The 19,258-nt window shown below is 36.5% G+C and overlaps 1 protein-coding gene across 4 annotated transcripts in view; it reads right to left on the minus strand.

The window, feature by feature from the left end:
* The window catches only part of Orc4 (origin recognition complex, subunit 4), a 47,867-nt gene extending 34,876 nt beyond the window's left edge, over positions 1–12,991 (minus strand). Inside the window, exon 1 of one of the 4 annotated variants that reach the window (XM_013030279.1) lies at positions 12,852–12,991. The gene's annotated coding sequence lies outside the window, so the exon portion shown is untranslated. Of the gene's footprint in view, positions 1–7,940; positions 7,998–8,436; positions 8,456–12,851 lie in introns of those variants that run through there. The other 3 variants (XM_013030295.1, XM_013030287.1, XM_013030304.1) reach the window with 3 other exon arrangements.
* Between the last annotated feature and the right edge of the window lie 6,267 nt (positions 12,992–19,258).

Consider the following 19,258-nt stretch of genomic DNA (forward strand, 5'->3'; position numbering starts at 1 on the left):
CTAAATCTAGAAAGGAACAGATTGCTCCAATAATATATATGCACAAGTCATCTCAAAGTAGAAGCTCCTTTCCTACAAAGATTTTATTATTTTGATGTGTATTTTTAATTGTGTAGAAGAAAATGTTTTTGTAATAATTCTTAACAATTTTTCAGAGATATTAAAGCTCACTTAAATTAAAATTAAGTACAAATTAATATCTAAAGCAGAATTTTGAAAAAGACCACATTTTAAATCTAAGACAGGTATCAAACAACATGATAGGCTAATATAGAAAGACTGAAAAAAATTGATTCAATAAATGAGCACATACTTAGCTCTGATATAGACAGCCAATTAATGAAATCATTTGGAGATGAAAGCTTCATAGTCTTAATAACAAGCTGAATGGAGAAATGTTTAAAAACTAATGCTCTGGGTCTGGGATACAGCTCAGTAGCAAAGCACTTGCCTAGCAAATGCAGCATCCTGGGTTTGATCCCCAGTACCAGAAAAGACAAAACAAAAACAAAAAACAACTAATGCTCTAGAACAATTAAGCTGTATTAGTTGCAATGATGTCAAATAGGTGATCAGTGACAAAAGGCAAGAAGCCAATATTCAGGAAATTATGACCAATACAATGAATTTCATGAATTCATCATACTGAATATTTGATGACATTGTAAGAAATATCAGTCCTGGAGCAACACAACTAATCTCTATGTGACAATAGAGTTTGTTTTTTTTTAATTTCCCACTTATAGCATTATGAGTAATTATTCTGATTTATAATCAGTTAGAAATGGCTTATTCTAATTACAATTTTAGAGTTTGACTATAAAATTCTTAATAAATGCTAGTATTATTACTCTTACAAAAGCTAAACAACTTAAGCTTTAGTTTTTCTCATTTTAACTGGACATTGATCTCAGATGCAGTAGATGTCACCTGAGACTGTTACACCTTATGTGAGAACAAACTGGCGATATGACTGCTAAGAACTGTGGTTCTTAGGTGCTTCAAACATTTTGCAGAATGAGATTAACACTCAAAATCCAGGTAGACCAGTAAAGAAATTGTTAAGTAGAAAAAAAAATACATACAAACCCCCCCCCAAATCCACAGCTTTTTCTTTACTGCATCACTATTTTGGTATGGTTAACACACATCGAACAAAGTAATTAACCTGCCTCTCATACGAGTATTTATGTAAATTTTAGCTCTGAAATATACAATCTTTCTTCTGCATACTATAACAAAAAGGTCTATATAGTAAATATGGTATTAGCAGTTATTCATTTTTATATAAAAGACTTAAAAGTTGAAATTATTTAAAAAACCCCAACCAGCTAACAAAAAAAAACAGAAAAACCAACAATGGCTATTTTACCCATATACAAATATGCACATTCACAAAACTATTCATCTTAGTATATATTCAGTCATACAATAGCCAAGAAAAGTTATTACTTTTTTATTTTGTAAGAATGAGAACTCAGTGAATACTAATTAATAAAATTTTTGGAAGTGCCACAGTGTCTCAAGTGGTAGAGCACTAGCCTTAAGCTGAAGAGCTGAGAGACAGCCCTCAGGTCCAGAGTTCAAGCCCCACAATGGAAAAAATTCTTTTTGGACACAAGATATTAGAGTAGTAAGTTATGATTACAAATACACAAATAAAATTTCTTTTTATGTTTCCACAATTACCAAGATCATCACCTGAAAACTCTTTTAAAACAGAAATTTTTAGTCCAAGTTACATATCTGAGAAGGTACAGAATGCTCCTAGAAGGGCTCTGTTGTATCAAGAACCACTTCATGATTCTGCTATAACCTGCACTGTCACAGACAAACATCAGAGAAATTATAGAAGTTTGATTACCTAACCTGGGCACTGGTAGGCTCATGCTTAGAATGTAGTTATTCAGGGGACTACCTGGACAGACAAATCTCAAGACTCTTAGCTCCCAATTTATCAGCAAAAGCCAAAATTTGGAGGACTGGGTAAAGTGGTAGAACATCATATAAGCAGAAAAAAGAAGAGCTCTAGGTATGGCTACCAGCCCCGCCCCCTAGTGACACAAAAATGTTGTCAACTAAGCTTACTCTCTAAATAGTTTATCTGTATTTCTACATGACTTGAAAAGCCTCTACAATCTTTATAAATGAAAGGACATCTACTCAGATTCATGTTGCAAACTTACATTCCCAATATACAAAAGGTAGAGGCATTAAAAAGACGGTGAGTTTGAAACTAGCCTGCGCTGCAGAGCAGTTCAAAAGTTTTTCAAGTATGATAATATGCCTTTTAAATGAATCATGACAAAAATAGGGACTAGTTTACTGAAAAGTAGACATAGTGAGGTACCTTACAAAGTACTTCAATGTCTGTACCAATTCAAGTGAAATAATGTAAGGAAAAAGAAAAATCAGATAAATAAGAGCTGTAAAACTCCAAAAACAGTCATAAGAATATAGTTATACTATAAATGTATACCACTTTCTAATTAGTTTGCAGGAACTTATATCAGAGATGATAAAATTTACTAGAATAATTCTTTTTTATTGTAAAAATACTGCACAGAGGGGTTACAATTACATGGGCAAGATAATGAGTACATTTCTTATCAAGCATTGTTGCCTCTTCCTTGTTTCTCCTTCGCACCCCCCCTACTAGAATAATTCTTAACAAAAGTGTTGGTGATGCCAGGTACTGATGACTCCTGCTTGCAATCCTAGCAATTCAGGAGGTTGAGATCTGAAGACTGCCATTCAAAACCAGAGTGGGCAGAAAAGTTTGTAAGACTCTCATTTCCAACTAATTACCCAAAACCCTGGAAGTAGATCTGTGGCTCAAGTGATAGAGTAATATAGGCTTTGAGCAAAAAAGCTCAGAGACAATGCCTAGTCCCTGAGTTAAGTCCCAGATGGGCACATGTTCACAAAAAATGATGGTGAAATTGGTAGATGGAACTGAAAAACTTAAAATATGGTAATATAAAATATCCAAATTGCCAGGTGCTGGTGGCTTACGCCTATAATTCTACCTACTCAGAAAGTTGAGATCTGAGGATCGGGGTTCAAAGCCAGCCTGGGCAGGAAAGTCCCTGAGAATATCTGAAAGTAACCACTAGAAAACTGGAAGTGCGCTGTGGCTCAAGTGGTAGAGCGCTACCCTTAGGATGAAGAACTCAGGGACAGCGCCCAGGCCCAGAGTTCAAGCCCCATACCAACCAAGAAAAACAAAAACAAAACCCCACAAATTCTCATATATCCTGTTAACAGCCTTTTATGAGGAAAACGTCTAAAATTATAGTAGATGGCCTTTCTTTAGAGTTAACATTACTTTCTTTTCAGTGAAAGAAAACATCTAACACAATACCACCATCACTCACCATTTTATTTAGAAACAAAGAGCAGATTCTACATCCAACCTATTGTCTAACTCTATATAGTTAAAATTATGCAAAGGGTAGAAAAGTTCCTGGTGCTCTTATCAGCAATTAACCAGCAAAAAGCTGGAGTGAAGGCATGGCTCAAGCCTTGAGCAAAAAAGCCAAGTAATAGCAAGAGGCTCTGAGTTCAAACCCCATAAGCATCAAGTAAATAAAGTAGAAAATTATATCATAAACAAAAGGGAACGTGAAGTTGCCACATTAATTTGAGGCAGAGCATGATTAATAAAAAGGGCATTCTATAATAATAATCAGTCAATTGTGCAATAAGAAATCAAGCTTCAATAAACCTCAGCACCTTAAAAACCCAACCACAGCCGGCCCCGGTGGCTCATGACTGTAATCCTAGCTACTCAGGAGGCTGAGATATGAGATCACGGTTCCAAGCCAGCTTGGGCAGGCCAGTCTGTGAGACTCTTATGTCCAAAAAAAACACTAAAAAACCGGAAGTGGCGCTGTGGCTCAAGCAGTAGAACCTTGAACTGAAGAGCTCAGGGACAGAGCCCAAGCCCAGAGTTCAAGCCACAAGACTGGCAAAACAAACAAAAAACTAAAAAAAAACCCACCCAAACCACCATCAATAACAGTAGAAAATAAATCAGCCTCAGAAAAGAAAAATTTGAACTAAACAAAAGCTATGATGGATATGTAACCAGACAGGTTGGTAGCTTAGCTCATTTGGTAGAGCACCAGCCAGCCAATGAGCAAGGCTTTGTGTATGGAGTCCTAGTCTTGCAACAAAAAATAAAATAAAACAAAGAAATGTAAGCAGAGTAAATGGATACATTGAGAATTTCAACATAATGCTATGAATAATTGTCAAATCCAGCAGGCTAAAAAAATGACACAGACATATTTGAACTATCAATACTATGGGCCCTGATTTTAAATGATATTTATAGAATAGTGAATCTAAAAAAGCAAAAACATTTTTATAAGCTCACACGTCACATTTTCAAAAATAAACCACATTCTGCACCACAAAACATATTTACCACTTATCAGAATAGAGTTCACAAAGGAATTAAATACAAAATGAGTGAATGGGTTGAACATACTTCTATATCACATATGGTTAAAGAAAAAAAACTCAAGGAAATTAAAATATCAAAGCATAAACAAAATCTTTCATGTTGTGTGCCTGTGATTGAGAATCAAAACAAGGAAAATTAACTTTAAAGGATAAACTGATTTACTATTTTCCCTTAGACTTAAGGATGGGATCTATTTTTATGCAAATTTCCTATTTCTAAACCTACTACCATAATATGCAAATGTTGTTCAACATAATTAAAACAAAATGCTGCTGCTTTGACAGTAAAGAGAAAGAAGTATTCTTTTTGTTGTTGGTCTTGGGCTTTAACTCTGGGCCTGGGTGCTGTCACTGAGCTCTTCAGCTCAAGGCTAGTGCTCTACCACTTGAGCCACAAAGCCACTTCTGGCTTTTTCTATGTATATATGGTACTGAGGAATGGAACCTGGGGTTTCATGCATGCTAGGCAAGCACCCTGCCACTAGGCCACATTCCCAGCCCCAAGAGGGCTGTATGTAACTGCATTAACTGCACTAACTGAATCACTGGAATGCTGCTCTTGAAATTTGATGATTCTTTTCTAGTTTACTGCTGATAAAGAAGATAGATGGTAACATATACTTACATATATGTATATCTCTCTTGTTAGAAATTTATTTATATTTTTATGGACTAAAATTTATAAAATATAAAAAATAAAGACATTGTGACCCAAATAAAAAGTAGTCCAAAGAGGAAGAATTAAAGCACTAACTATATTATCTTATTACAAAAAGGCTAAAATCAATAATATTAATTTCCACACAAGGGAAACTAGAATCAAATTAAAATCAAAGTGAGATGAAATTAAAGCAGAAATCAATAAAATTGAAAACAGGAGATCAATCAAGAGAATCAACAACAACAACAAAAAGTTTCTCACAACAGTCAATAAAAATTGACAAACTTCTAGCTAGGCTAATGCTAAAAGAATAAAAACACAAACTGTAATGTCAGAAATGAAAAAAGAGCAGTCACTAGTCCAATAGTCCAATAGGCATTTAAATAATACAAAGGAAGATCATGAATATGCTTGAAATTTTGGTAACTTAGACAAAATGGAATAATTTTCTAAAAATACAATGAATCAAAATTTATACAAGGGTGACAATGTCCAAAAAGAAATGTACTCATTACCTGACTTATGAAACTGCAAAACCTGTGTATATCACCTTTATAAACAACAGTAAAAGAGTGAAAATAAATTTATACAAGATTATCTGCATAAGATGATCTTTTCTAGCAAATAAATAAATTCCTGACTTTCCAAAATATAAAGTGACAGGCTCAGATGGGTTCACTGATAAATTCTACCAAATATTTGAGAAATTTATCATGTCAGTTCTCTACAACATTTTCCAGAAAACAGAAGCTGAGGAGTAATTCTCTGCAATCTATTCCAGAAAACAGAATCAAAGAAATACATTCAAACTCATTTCATGACACTAGCATTACCTATCAAAGCCTTGATTATTCACACATTTCTAAAACAATAAATGTAATCCAACAGAAAAAGGAAGAAAACCCATGTAATTGTAACCTCTCTGTACAGTATTTTCACAATAAAAAAAGAAAAAGGAAGAAAAATCCTATGATCTTACTAAATACAGAAAAAACCATTTAAAAAAAAACCCAGTCATAATAAAAACTCTCTACAAACTACTAATAGAATGTCTTCAATGTGATAAAAAAAACTGACAAAAAAGATCTGCATATTTTACTTCTAAGATTAGGACAATTCAAAGAGGTCATATAACCACTTCTACTCAGTTACTAGAACTCCCAACTAATCCAAAAATAAAATAAAATAAAAAGTACACAGATATATAGTATAAGAGAGTAAGATTAACATCCAAATTCCTTTTGCTTTCCAACTAAAAATTTAAATTAAAATAGTACCACACATGAGGAAAACTATAAAAACCTAATTTAAGAAATCAAATTAAACCTAAGTAAACAGGATTTCACTTGCTCTGAACAGAGTAAATGTTGTTAAACTATTGATAAATATAAATCTTTGATATAGATTCAATATAACCCAACTTTAAAAGATCCCAGAAAATTATTTTGTGCATATCATTAGCTAGTTTTAAAGTTTATCAAAAGGCAGAAGACTCAGAAGAGCCAACATAATACTGGGGAAGAACAAAGTCAAAGGATAGCTTAGAGACTGCCCATTTTGAGACTTTCTACAAAGCTACTATAATCAAGTGTGTGGTATGGTATAAGACTAGACAAATCAATGGAACACAATAGTTAAGAAACAGACCTATTCCCTCCCCCACAGTATAACCCCTGCTTTCACTATATTTGATGTCGGTATAATTTGTGGAGATGGGGAAAAACAAGTTGTTTAAGGATACAGGTGGACCTGTTGCAACAATGAGAAGTACAAGTTGTCATGTCGAAAATGAACTTTACAACTTTGGTGGGGGTGGGGGGGCGGATTGGGTGGGGGGGCGGATTGGGTGGGGGGGAGGCTGGGAAGCGATGGGAAGGGGAAACAAAGGAGGAGGCTACAATGCTTGTTAAGAAATGTACTCATTATCTTGCCCAGCTAATTGTAACCCCTCTGTACAGTATTTTCACAATAAAAAATAAATAAAAAATTTAAAAAAAAGAAGAAAAAAAATACCAAAGAGCTGAACAATCACCTCATCCAATAATGTTATTTGTAGCCTTATTTGGCTACAAAAGAACTATGAAAAGATGATCAAAAGCAGGCACCAGTAGATCATCTCTACAATCCTAGCTACTCAGGAGGCTGACATCTGAGAATCACGGTTCAATCAGTCAGGGCAGGCATCTCAATTAGCTAGCAAAAAGCCGGAACTGGAGGCATGGCCAAAGCAGAAGAGTGTCAGCTGTAAGGGAAAAAGCTATGAGCTATGGCCATGAAATGCAGCCCCAACACTAGCACCTTAAAAAAAAAAAAAAAAGAAAAAAAAGGAAAGATAATATGAATGACATTAAATGTCATTTGATAACTACATAATAAAACAAAGAGATCATCTCATATCTGTTATAATAGCTAGAATCCAAAACAATGACAAATATATTCACTTGGAAAAACTCAAAACAGAATCTTTTCATATAGTTTCCGTAATCACATGCAAATGATAATAACTGAAAGTCCAATATAGACCTGTATCCCATCCCACATACACACACTTCTTTTGAAAATAGATCTTGCTCTATTCCAGACTGGTTTGGACAGGCTGGTACTGGCTACTCAATCACTAAAGATCTGAGTAGCTGGCATTACTGATAGCTTCTACTACATTCAGGTAATAAATCTGTAACTATCAAAACAATAGGTGAATGTATAAACAAACTATGGTAGAGGTATACAATGGAGTAATACTCAGGATTAAAAACACATAGAAGTTATCAAGCTATGAAAAGATATGGAGGTACTTTAGATTACTTACTGCTTGGCAAATGGAGCCAACTGGAAAAACCTACACATTTTATGACTCCAACTTCATAGATTATGAAAAGGCCAAACTACAGCAACAGTGAAAACATCAGTGGCTGTCAAATGTTCAAGAAAAAGGAAAAGGGATACAAGAGATCTGTAAGGACAATAAAACCAGTTTGCATGACACCAAAATGGTGGTTATTATCAGTTGTGAAAACCGATGTAATGTAAAAACACAAAAACTAAACCCTATTGTCAACTATGGACTTGTATTGAGAATAATGTTTCAGTATCAATTATAACAAACATATACTAAAGCAAGACTTAATAATAGAGGAAACAGGGTTAATAGGATTGGGCAGTGGGAAAGTACTTACACAGGATAACTTGTTTGTAGTTAAAATTACATGTTTTAATTTAACTCACACTTCACTTTTAGTTTTCTTTTTTTTTTTTAAATCCTATTTCCCTCCACAATATAAGCCAAATTAATGAAATTAAAAAACCTTTTTAGGTAGTTGGTTTCTGCTTGTAGCAAGACATGGTAGCCCATGCTGTAATCTCGGCACTCCAGAGGCAGAGGCAAATAAAATGGCAAATTAAAGTTGACATGGTCCGAGGTTATCTGGTAAGACCCTGCCTCAAGATAAATATCATCAAAAACAAAAATCTGCTTCTACAGGATTTATTTAAAAACAGCTCATACATCTTTGTCACAGGTTAAGTTCTCTATAGTCATTCCTGTCATCTCTGTCTTATAGTAGATTAAAGTGGGAAAGAACTCACCCCAAGTCTACCCAGGAAGGTTATGATAGGGGGCTAGGTGGCTTGGAACCTATTTGTCCTTTGCAAAACAAAACAAACAAACAAAAAAAGAGGGTATAACAATATTTTGGCTAGCTCTTTGGAGCTGAACTATAGGTAATGAACTATATACTAAAATACCTTCTCAATCTTAGGCATTATTTTTATAGATGATGTAGATTTACCTTTTCCCACAAATATTGTTGTAGTCATTTATAGATCTTACTAAATCTAGTATGCTGTAGATATTACTACATAAATATATAATTTCACCATGCAATCATAAGGAGTTGAGGTATTTTATTTACATTAATTTTACCTTGTCTTTTGAAGTCTAGTGTTTTTAACTTTGAACCTGTGGAAAGGAGCTGAGACAGTTTAAACATTTATAGCTTTGAGTGTCTACCTCAAAAATAAAGCTCAGAAATATTTTAAAGAAATAAAAGTAATCACGCACTTACAGTTTTAGTAAAGCAGTAACACGTCAAACCCCAAATCAGTAGGCAGAATGAAATTGTAAGGATTAGGCTGTAATTAATCCTGAAATGGAGACTAAAAAAAAAACAAAACCACACACACACACAAACTCAATGAAACAATGTTTTCTGAAAAGATAATCAGATTAATAAATCCTATCCAAAATAACTGTAAGAAACAAAAGACCCAAGTTAATAAAATTAGATATTTAAGAGGGATATTACAACAGAAAGCAATGAAGATCATTGAGGAATATGCTAAAAAAAATTACATTTCAAGAAGCTGGAAAATCTACACATGTATAATTTTTAAGTGCATAGGACCACCAATTTGAACAAAGATGATAAATGCAACCAAAATATATCATTAAGAAGCAATTAAATTCAAGCAATAATAATAAAAAACTCCCAAGAGAGGCTAGGCATGGTGTCTCATACCTGTAATCCTATGGAATTATGCTCCTTTAGGAAGAAAGTTACAAAGAACCTATCTCAAAAAAAAAAAAAAAAAAAAAGGGCTAATCATGGTGGTCCAAGTCTGCAATGCCAAGTAGTTGAGAGGGGCAGAAAATGCCTGTGACAAAAACCCTCATGATCAAAGTCATGAAGAAACAAAAGGACTATATAGAACATGCCTCAACTAAGGCTACATATGACAGATCAGTCGCCAGCATTACAATAAATTGGAGAAAAACTGAAAGCATTTCCCCTAAAATCTGAAACAAGGCAAGTTTCCACTCTCTGTATTCTTTTTTTTTTTGGTCAGTACTGGGGCTTGAGTATGGGTCTCTGTATTCTTTTTTTTTTTGGTCAGTACTGGGGCTTGAGTATGGGTCTGGGCACTGCCCCTGAGTTTCTTTTGCTTAAGGTTAGCACTTGAACCACAGTACCACTTCTGGCTTTTTCTGTGCATGTGGTACTAAGGAAGTGAACCTGGGGCTTCATGCATGAAAGGAATGCACTCTACCATTAAGCCATATTCCCAGCCCATACACTCTCTGTATTCTTATTCAAATAGTGTTTGAAATAGTATCTAGAGCAATAAGGTAAGAGAAAGATATCCAAATAATAAAGAAAAGTTACAAATTATCCCTACTTCCAAACAATATGATTTGTACTCAAGAACCGGTTTTCAAATTCAAATCAACACTAAACAAAAGTAAAAATTTATTCAGGTACACTAGCCTATAATCCTAGGTACAGACTGAGCAGGGTCTGAGCAGGGTCTCAAGTGCAAAGCCACTGTGGGCAACACAGCCACACCCTGATCACACCCTGTGAACAAAGTTTTTGTTCACAGCAGATACAGTTCAAGTGAGTAATTCTTCAAGCATTGAGAAGAAATTTGCTGCAATGCTATAAATCTTTGAACAAAATAGAAAAGAAAATAGAATTATGACACAAAATTCTTACCAAGATGATTAAAAAGACAAGAAAAAAATCCATACAGTCAATACAATACGTTTTTCAAAAAGTAAGTTGGACAGTGTAAATTAAAACAGTATGAAAATTACACTTAGGGCTGGGAAGGTGGCTCAGTGGTAGAGCGCTTGCCTTGCATGCCTGAGGCCCTGGGTTCAATTCCTCAGCACCACATAAGCAAAAAGAAAAAAAAAAGCCAGAAGTGGCGCTGTGGCTCAAGTGGTAGAGCGCTAGCCTTGAGCTGAAGAGCTGAGGGACAGCGCCCAGGCCCAGAGTTCAGGCCCCATGACCGGACCCCCCCCCAAAAAAAAAAGAAAATTACACTTATTGGGATTAGTTAAACTGAAACAATTATTAGCTTTGCCATATACTGCTGTGGGAATATAACATGATAGATGCGCTAAAGTTTGGTATAATCGAGGGGTATTGAAGACTAATATATGTAATGTAGGAAAATACATGCTTGTGTATATTAGAATCAAAGTGTATGAATACTCATGACGGTGTTGTGCATTAGAATATGTCTAAATATTCATCGTGGCACTGTTCGTAATTGCCAAAAACTGAACACTACTCAAGTGTCCTTTAATATTAGACTAAATTGTAGTTCTGTCCTAAAAATACTATTCTATATTACAGACATTACTACATCACAACAAAGACATATGAAACACAACTATATGAATATGGCAGGACTATAGCAAAATAAGACAAAATATATAAAGTGATACATATACAATGTGTACACAGAAAAATACAGACAAAAGCACTGTCTAGCAATGCTGACATGACTGGTGGTTGAAAGATACTAGAAAGCAGTAAATAGTTACAAAAACCAGGACACTTACAAGCTGGAAAGGTTGAGGGAGGGAAACAATGAGCAATTAGTGAGGGATTACTCTCAAGTGTCACTGCTATCTTTGTCTCTGTGAAGACAGAGTTCAATTTATAGTTATTCAAAAGCCTATATATTGGTTTTATACGAGTATCCACATATTAAGTACCTTACCACAAAAAAAGATTTAAAAGCTGTATTAAGGGAGATTAATTGTGGTACTACATACACATGGCTTCCAAATGAAGAAAAATTTAAAGCAGAGGAGCTTAATTTTAATGACTATTGTATACAACGAGAAAGTATGGAAGCACTAAACTACAATGCATAAATAGTGTCCATCCCCTAAAACTAGTAGCAAGCATACAAAAATAGTAGCTGTAATTAACAGTGTACCCTAATAACCCACATGACAGATTTCAATAACACTTAAATACCTCAATAAGTGTAAAATGTTTTATAGTTGTTAAAAAAGGCTTTAGCTATGATTCTTTAAAGTACAGAAGATAATCGAAAGTTTGTAATTTTTGTCTTAACGGAGATTGCACATAATGAGTGTGAAAGTGTTACTTCATATTAAAAAAAACAACTGGGAAGGGTAAACAAATGCAGCAAAGGTATTCAATATACACTAGGTAAAAAATAAACTGTGGACTCGCAGGGGAAAACAGGGAAAATGAAGGAAGGGGGACATTATTCAAAAAGAACTGCAGTCATTACCTAACTCGTGGAATTGTAACCCCTCCGTACAACACCTTCATAACATTAAAATTACATTAAAATAAACACTATTTTTTTTCTGACGTACACGCTAGGAAAGCACACGAAGATAATAATACCTTTTTCCCATCAACCATCAAACTCAACACTACAGACTCTGCAGTCGTGTTGGTGCGGCTGCAACCACGCGAGGGGTGGAGGGAAATTTCACTCAAGCCCTTCCCTTCCCCCCGCCCCGGCCCTCCCGGCCCTGCCTCTCCAGAATTCCAGTAAAGGACACCAATAATAATACCCAACATAATAAGCAAAGCCACCCAGGCCCGGCCCTCCCGGACCCACACAGACGGACTGCCAGGAGGGGAGGAGGAAGTCACGGGGCAGCGGCGGCGACTTCCCAGAGCCCAGTGGTGGGTGCCCGGGCCCGTCACGGCCCTCCCCCGCGGCCACCCCAGCGTGCGCCGCGCTCCCCGGGGCGGCGCCCGCGCCCCCGCGCGCCGCCGGGGTCTCCAGACCGAGGAGCCCCCCAGCTCCCCTCGGCCTGCAGGCCTAGCCCGGCCTGCCTCTTTCCCCGTCAGCACGACCTTCAATCCTCCCACTTGCTATTCGCTCTCCGGCCAGGGCCAGACTATTCCACATTTCTTCCCATAGAAAACCCTGCTTTTACCGGAGCCAACCCGGGATCCAACGACTTCACACACCGCTCCACCGCTCGCTCTCCCTCGCTCTTCTTTTCCCCCCTCTCCCTTCAGCTTCACCTGCTGGGGCCAAACGTACACAGCGGCTCCCGACAGGACCCGCGCGCAGGCGCCGCCGCTCCCACCTCGCCTCCCCGCCCCCCAGCCCAAGCACGTGATTTCGACGCGCCTCCGTCCACGCCCACTTCCGTTCCTCCGTTTTCCTTTCGGAGGGAAGTGGGAGCTGGGGGTGTTAAAGAGTAGCGACTTCCTCCCTCTCCCCGCCCCCGCCCCGCTACCCCCTGCTACAATGTCTTCCGGGTCGCGAGTGCCTCGAAGCCTTCTGGGAAAACATCTCATTTCCTCCCCTCCCCCTCCTACTGCCTTCAACCAACCAGCCTCCCGTCAGAGCGGGACATGCGCAGTGAGTGCCTCCCGTCTCTTCTACCCGAGCCCCCCTCCCCCCCCCAGCAGAGAGACCCCAGCAGCAGCAGCAGCTGATGATGAAGAGAGAGGCAGTGGCAGAGGGGGGGCACCTTTTATTTCTATTTTTAAAGGGACAGGACACTAATTTTACCCCACATCAACCTTGAATTGAGGGGGGTGGGGGGAAGGCGGCTGAGTTCCTTCCCCCACCCTCCAGCTCGGAGCCTGAGAGGGGGATTGAGCCTGAGAGAGAAGGGGAAGGAGTTTCTTCTTCTTCGAAAACCCCCATCCACGACTCCTACCCCCTCACCCCTCCACTCGTCTCCTTCCCGAGCCCCCTCCACCCTTCTCTTTGGCCGTGAGAGGAGGAGAGAAAGAGACCAAAAGCCTCTTAGCAACACAGACCCTTTGCTGCTGCTGCTGCTGTTGCTGCTGCTGCTGCTTACTGCTGCTGCTGTTGCTACTGCTGCTGCTGCTGCTGCTTGGCCCTGGCTGGAGACATCTCACTACACCCAGGAGCAGCCACTTCCCCAGCTCTCCTCCTCCTCCTTCGCATCCTCCTCCTCCACTCCCCCCTTTATTACCCTTTGTGTCATCCTCCACAGCTCCAGGGAAGGCACTCAAAAGTGGGGGGCAGGAAAGGTAAGTGTATCTGTGGGGGCTTCATTGCCTTCCTCTGGCTCTGACTTTCACTCCGGGGCAACAGTAGCACCAAACCTCATACGCAGTGGAGCTCCGGGGTGAGGAGGGGGTGGTGCTGGGGGGGGGAGTGAAGGAGGGGTTGGAGTGAGGAGTGATGTGTGAGCTGGAGTGTCCATCCTGTCAGGGGAGGAAGGGCACTTTTATTTTTATTTGCTGTTGTCAAAAGTGGGTTCTCTCCTCCACCTAACATCTGATTGTGCCTTGCTCCAGTGGGGGAGAATACAAAAACAACCCCCTCCTTTTTCCAACGAGGCGCCAGGGAAGGAGACAGAAAGAGGCACACTTTCTAGATGTCACTTAAAATTTTTCATTTGGAGAGCTTTTTCCCCCCTCTCTTTCCCCAAGGAAAGCTCTACTGCATTTGTTTCTGAGTGGGAAAATGTCGGGATCTGGATTGTATTGGAACTGCTTTTTCATTTGGAGACCTGAGTGTTTTCCCCTTTTTGCTACTGTATGGTTTGGATGTGGACTTGAGGGTTGGAGGACTTGACTGGTTTTTGCGTTAGGGGATTTAATCTCATCATTTTTCGTTTTGTCTGAATTGCATAGCAGATTTCACATTTTTAATTGATAGAGGCCTTTGGTTAAGTTTTTACTTGTATGATTGCTTTTATGCTAAATATGTGTTTCATGTTTGAGTCTATTAAGTTCAAAGCTGAAAATGCTTAAAGTTTAAATGCTGGTATTGTCTTTTCCCACATACATTCCTGATACTTATTTTCCATAAAATGAGAAGATGAACTATTTCATAATTAACTGGGTATTTTTCTAATCTTTGTAACTTGTCTGAACAAGTAATCCCCACTGAAAACTTTATGTTGTTCTGGCTTCATGGAAGGCCAAACCTTTCCATCAATAGTTTGCTGGATTGGTACCACTTTCAGTTTTAAATGAATTATTTATTTACCGTTGTAAATTGAGATGAGTTTTTCATCTTTCAGGGTACTAAAACAAATTGTTCACTATGTAAAAGGGGACTGATTTCTATCATATGTTTTCATGAGTCAAAGACATCATGAAGTTATAGTGTATCCATTGTACTTAGATACAAATGGAAAGATAAACCCAGATTTAGGTTTATAGAATAACAATCTTGATGAAAAATATTTTACTTTTTTTGCATGGTATGTTCTTACTGAATAGCTTTCTTTCAGTGCTGTATTTCACAAAAGCTAGAAAGTTTATTTCTAGTGTAGGCCTTTTACTTAGGGCTTACTTTGGGAAGTGGTATTTTATTTCATATTTACATTTATCCCTTTCCTTGCAAATTTATATACACATTCTTCTCCCTCCTTCATTGCCTCTTTCCTGATCCAGTCTCCCTCCTTCCTTCTCTCTTTTTCTCTCACACAAGCATTTTTTTTCTTTTCCCACTTGTTAAAAACAGTGTTAGTGTTTCTTATCCCATATTTTATGTCAACAAAAATATTCTTCTGTAAAGTGGTGATATTTTTATCAGACTGGTAATAGGAAAGCTGCAATTTAGTAACTAGGAAGGATCAGAAATACTGAAATCATAGAAAGATTGGAAGTAAATATGAAGATATGATGATGCTATTGATATCTTAGTTTTTTTATAATAAAGCAAGACAAAATATGTTCATCTTTTAGTGACTGAAAGAATTACTTATGTAGAAACTTGTTCTTTAAAATCTTAAATATTGTGTTTTTTTAAAAAGCATACATTTATACATAGAGGGAAAAATAAGCTGTATGGTAAACAATATGTTCATAATTCTCTCATTCCTCTTATAGATTTAGTAGTTTCTTAGATTTCTCTGAATTGTAATGGTTCACATAAACAGAAATCTGTACCAAGTTCAAGTTTTTCTCTTAACATCAATAATACCATTGTAGTTTCACCTAAGATTTTCTGCCCCCACATTAAAACCTCAGAAACCTTATTGTAAGAGATAGAAGTAGAACCTACTAAAGAAATCAATTTTAAGTAAGCAGATTGTATAGGTAATTGTAGTAGGAGTTGCCCAGTTGGCAGCTGAGTTAAAATTTATAGTCTTGAGTTTAATGCCTTTACTTTGCGTTTTCCTTTGGAAGCATTCCTTACCCTACCACCCCCAGGGTAACCCTTTATGATTGGAAGATTCCAGACTTTCTCTCTGTCAGATAATGATTTATGCTTAAAAAACCTTTTATTATGCTTTTATTATGGCTTATTTTAAAAACATTAAGAACTAGTGATATTTTGGGATGGTAATTTTTCAACTAGAAGCTATCGTGGAGGCATTTAACTCTTCATTTTCATTTTCTTTTCTTAGGTTGGCTCTCTACCACTTGAGCCAAACCTGTATTTCTGAATTTTTTGCTGGTTAATTGGAGATAACAGGCTTTCAGATTTTTATGCAAACCGTGATGCTCAAATCTCAGTCTTCTGAGTCTGTAGGATTAAAGAGCCAAAAGCCCTGGGATTCATTCTTCATTTTCCATATTGTAGAAGTTCAGAGAGCTAAGGAGCTTGCCCAAGGTTCCAAGGCCTGTGAAGTGGGCAACTCAGGAACTGTATAACTCACGTGTCATTATACTTACTATGCTGTATTACCTCATTGCCTTTTGTCAAAAATGAAACTATCAGGCTCAATTCTGTGGATAGCACTAACATTTTATAAGAAGACATGTCTTTTCTAAGAATATGAAGATACATGGCCTGACAGCTGTAATTTTTTCTATTTATAAATTCAATATATTTTTGTTAATATTTTAATCAAGTAGTAGTTTCACTAGTGAATTAGAGTTATTACAATTTTAAGAATTATTTCAGCTTTCTTTAATGCTTTCTCCCTCTGAATCTTCAGTTAATCAGTACTTGTATTTCTTAATCTTGTATTGAGGACCCATATTTATAAAAAGTTAGAGAATTCATGGTGTGCTTTAATGGTTTGCTTCTGAGTCTTGTCTTAATGAACTAGTTATAGACAAAAGTATTTTGTTAAAACTTATGTCCCTCATTTTCAGTATAATATTTGGTGCACAATAGGATCTACTGATGGTTTGTCATAATCTATATTTGTAGAGTTAAACATGCTTGAATTTCATTATTGAAGGAATATGAAATTACTCTTTTCTCCTTCCTTTTTCCCTTGTTTCCTGCTATAATTTCATGGTAGTCATGCCATGAAAATTACTTTCTTGGGAGTTTTTTCCTTTATCTGTAACTTTGACTTATCTTTTCTAACTAATAACCAAATTACTGTAGCCATAGTACTCATAATAAGTAAAAAAACTACTTCTTTCTAATCTTTATATAGGATGAAACATTACAAAAGTAATTAATTTTCAATAAGCAATGATAAAAATGTATGTAAAAACATACTTGTTTAAGATGCACTTAAATTTCATTTTGTTGAGTAAATGGTGCATTAGCTTGTAGGAATGAGTAGGCTGCTTTTGCCATTTCTATAAAGCAACTTATACTTAGGTGACATGTTTCCCTGACTTTGTTTTTTTGGTCCTTACCCAGACAATTACCAACTTTCCAGTTTTCTATGGATATGAAGATTTACTTCTAGTCTTCAGTGGGATCCCATGAAGTCAGCCAGAAAGCCTATGTGCAGCTTACGTATCTCTGTAAACTTGTCTCAATTTCAATTGTATGTGCATAGCAGATTGTACTTAGCTATTTATTAAACATCTATGAAGCATCTTCTGTCAGGCATTGCATTAGGCATATGAAAAGCAAGCATGGCCCCTGCAATTTATTGTGAAGAGAATTAAATACAGTTTAATTGTGTTGCACAAGTGTATTGGTCATATCTTTATTTTGGCTAACCTAAATAAATTTTATATCATCTAAATGGGTACTGTTAGGTGGAAAAGAACATGTTTAGCAAGGATATTGTTGTATTCTGTTAAAATAGTAAAATAGTAAGAAAAAAATTTCCACTTAATACTGTATTCTAGAAATTTCTATTCTGTGTATAGCTTACTTTAGACAGTGAAATTAGAGTGGATTTATCATTTTTTATTTGAAGATGACCAACACTGTTCATCAGATTTTTTCCCAGAGGAAAAAAAAATCCAGACTCAGCAAACTTAATTATTTCTCTCAAAAGTAACTCTTCTTTCTTTGCACTCAAAAGAGTGTCTTTTACAGTCTATTGGGAGATACTGTACATTTTCCTTTAGACTTTGGATATTTTAACTGTATTTTAGTAAATCTAACATCATGATTTAGTTGGAACTGGTATCTAATTTTAGGAGTTGTAGAAATTTTAGTATGTTTACTCAATATATTATTTCAAGACTTCAGACAAAACTTAGAAGTTGTAGTTATACAACCATTGCAGTGTTTAATCTTAATTAAACACCATTTCTTCTATAGTGCTAGTAAAATGAGTTGAAGTTTCTAATATTGGTACTTTAGAAACAAAGAACCACATCTTATTACTTAAAGGATTATTATATATAATTTAGAAAACAGAGAAAAAAGTAGCATTCACTGCACTCCTCTCAATATGTATATTTTAGAAGAATAGTAGCCATAATTGAAAAAGTGGTAATGCCTCTCATGGCTTGTTTAATATCTAGAGAAAGTAAATAGAATCCTGAGTGGCAAATTCTGATCTCTTTCACATTCATTCTTAAATTCTGTTTTAGTAGTTATCACAGACACCATGTATTACAAATGTGCAACATTAAGATGAGTTTTGATTTCATTCTTTCTCTATGATCTTTGCGTTATTGTCCCTATATTACAAGTGAGGAAAGCAATGACTACTTAAGCTGCATTGTATCATTATAAAATAGCACAGTACTCTATCATATTAGGTTTACTATACTTGCTAATTCAAAATAATTACTGTAAAGTGTTGTTCTCAATCTGTACTCTAGAAAGCATTAGTAAAATCAAGTCCCTGATAGCTTATTGGTGGTGATGAAAAATTTCTTGATACTGTACCAGGATGAAACTAAAAGCAAACAAACTTCACCTTTTCTCAGAAACAAATGTATACCAATGTGCAACTTAAAATAAAATATACGTAAAGCCAATCTTCTTTTTATGTTAAAAATGACATGTGTGTTTCATTTGCTATGTTGGCAGTACTGGGAATTGAACAAGTACCCTATACTTGTATCTTGTACTTGTTTAGGCAATACCGTTAGCATTTGTGCCCTGCTTCAGTTCATTTTGGGATTTTTGTTTGTAGATGGAGTCTCACACTTTTCCCTGAGCTGGCTTCAAAATGAGATCCTCCTACATGGAATAACACTTAGTATTTTGTTACATTACATTGTCATTTCCAACTATTTGTGG

Source organism: Dipodomys ordii, unplaced genomic scaffold, assembly GCF_000151885.1.
Source record: "Dipodomys ordii isolate 6190 unplaced genomic scaffold, Dord_2.0 Scaffold5, whole genome shotgun sequence".
Classification (NCBI taxonomy): Eukaryota; Metazoa; Chordata; class Mammalia; order Rodentia; family Heteromyidae; genus Dipodomys; species Dipodomys ordii.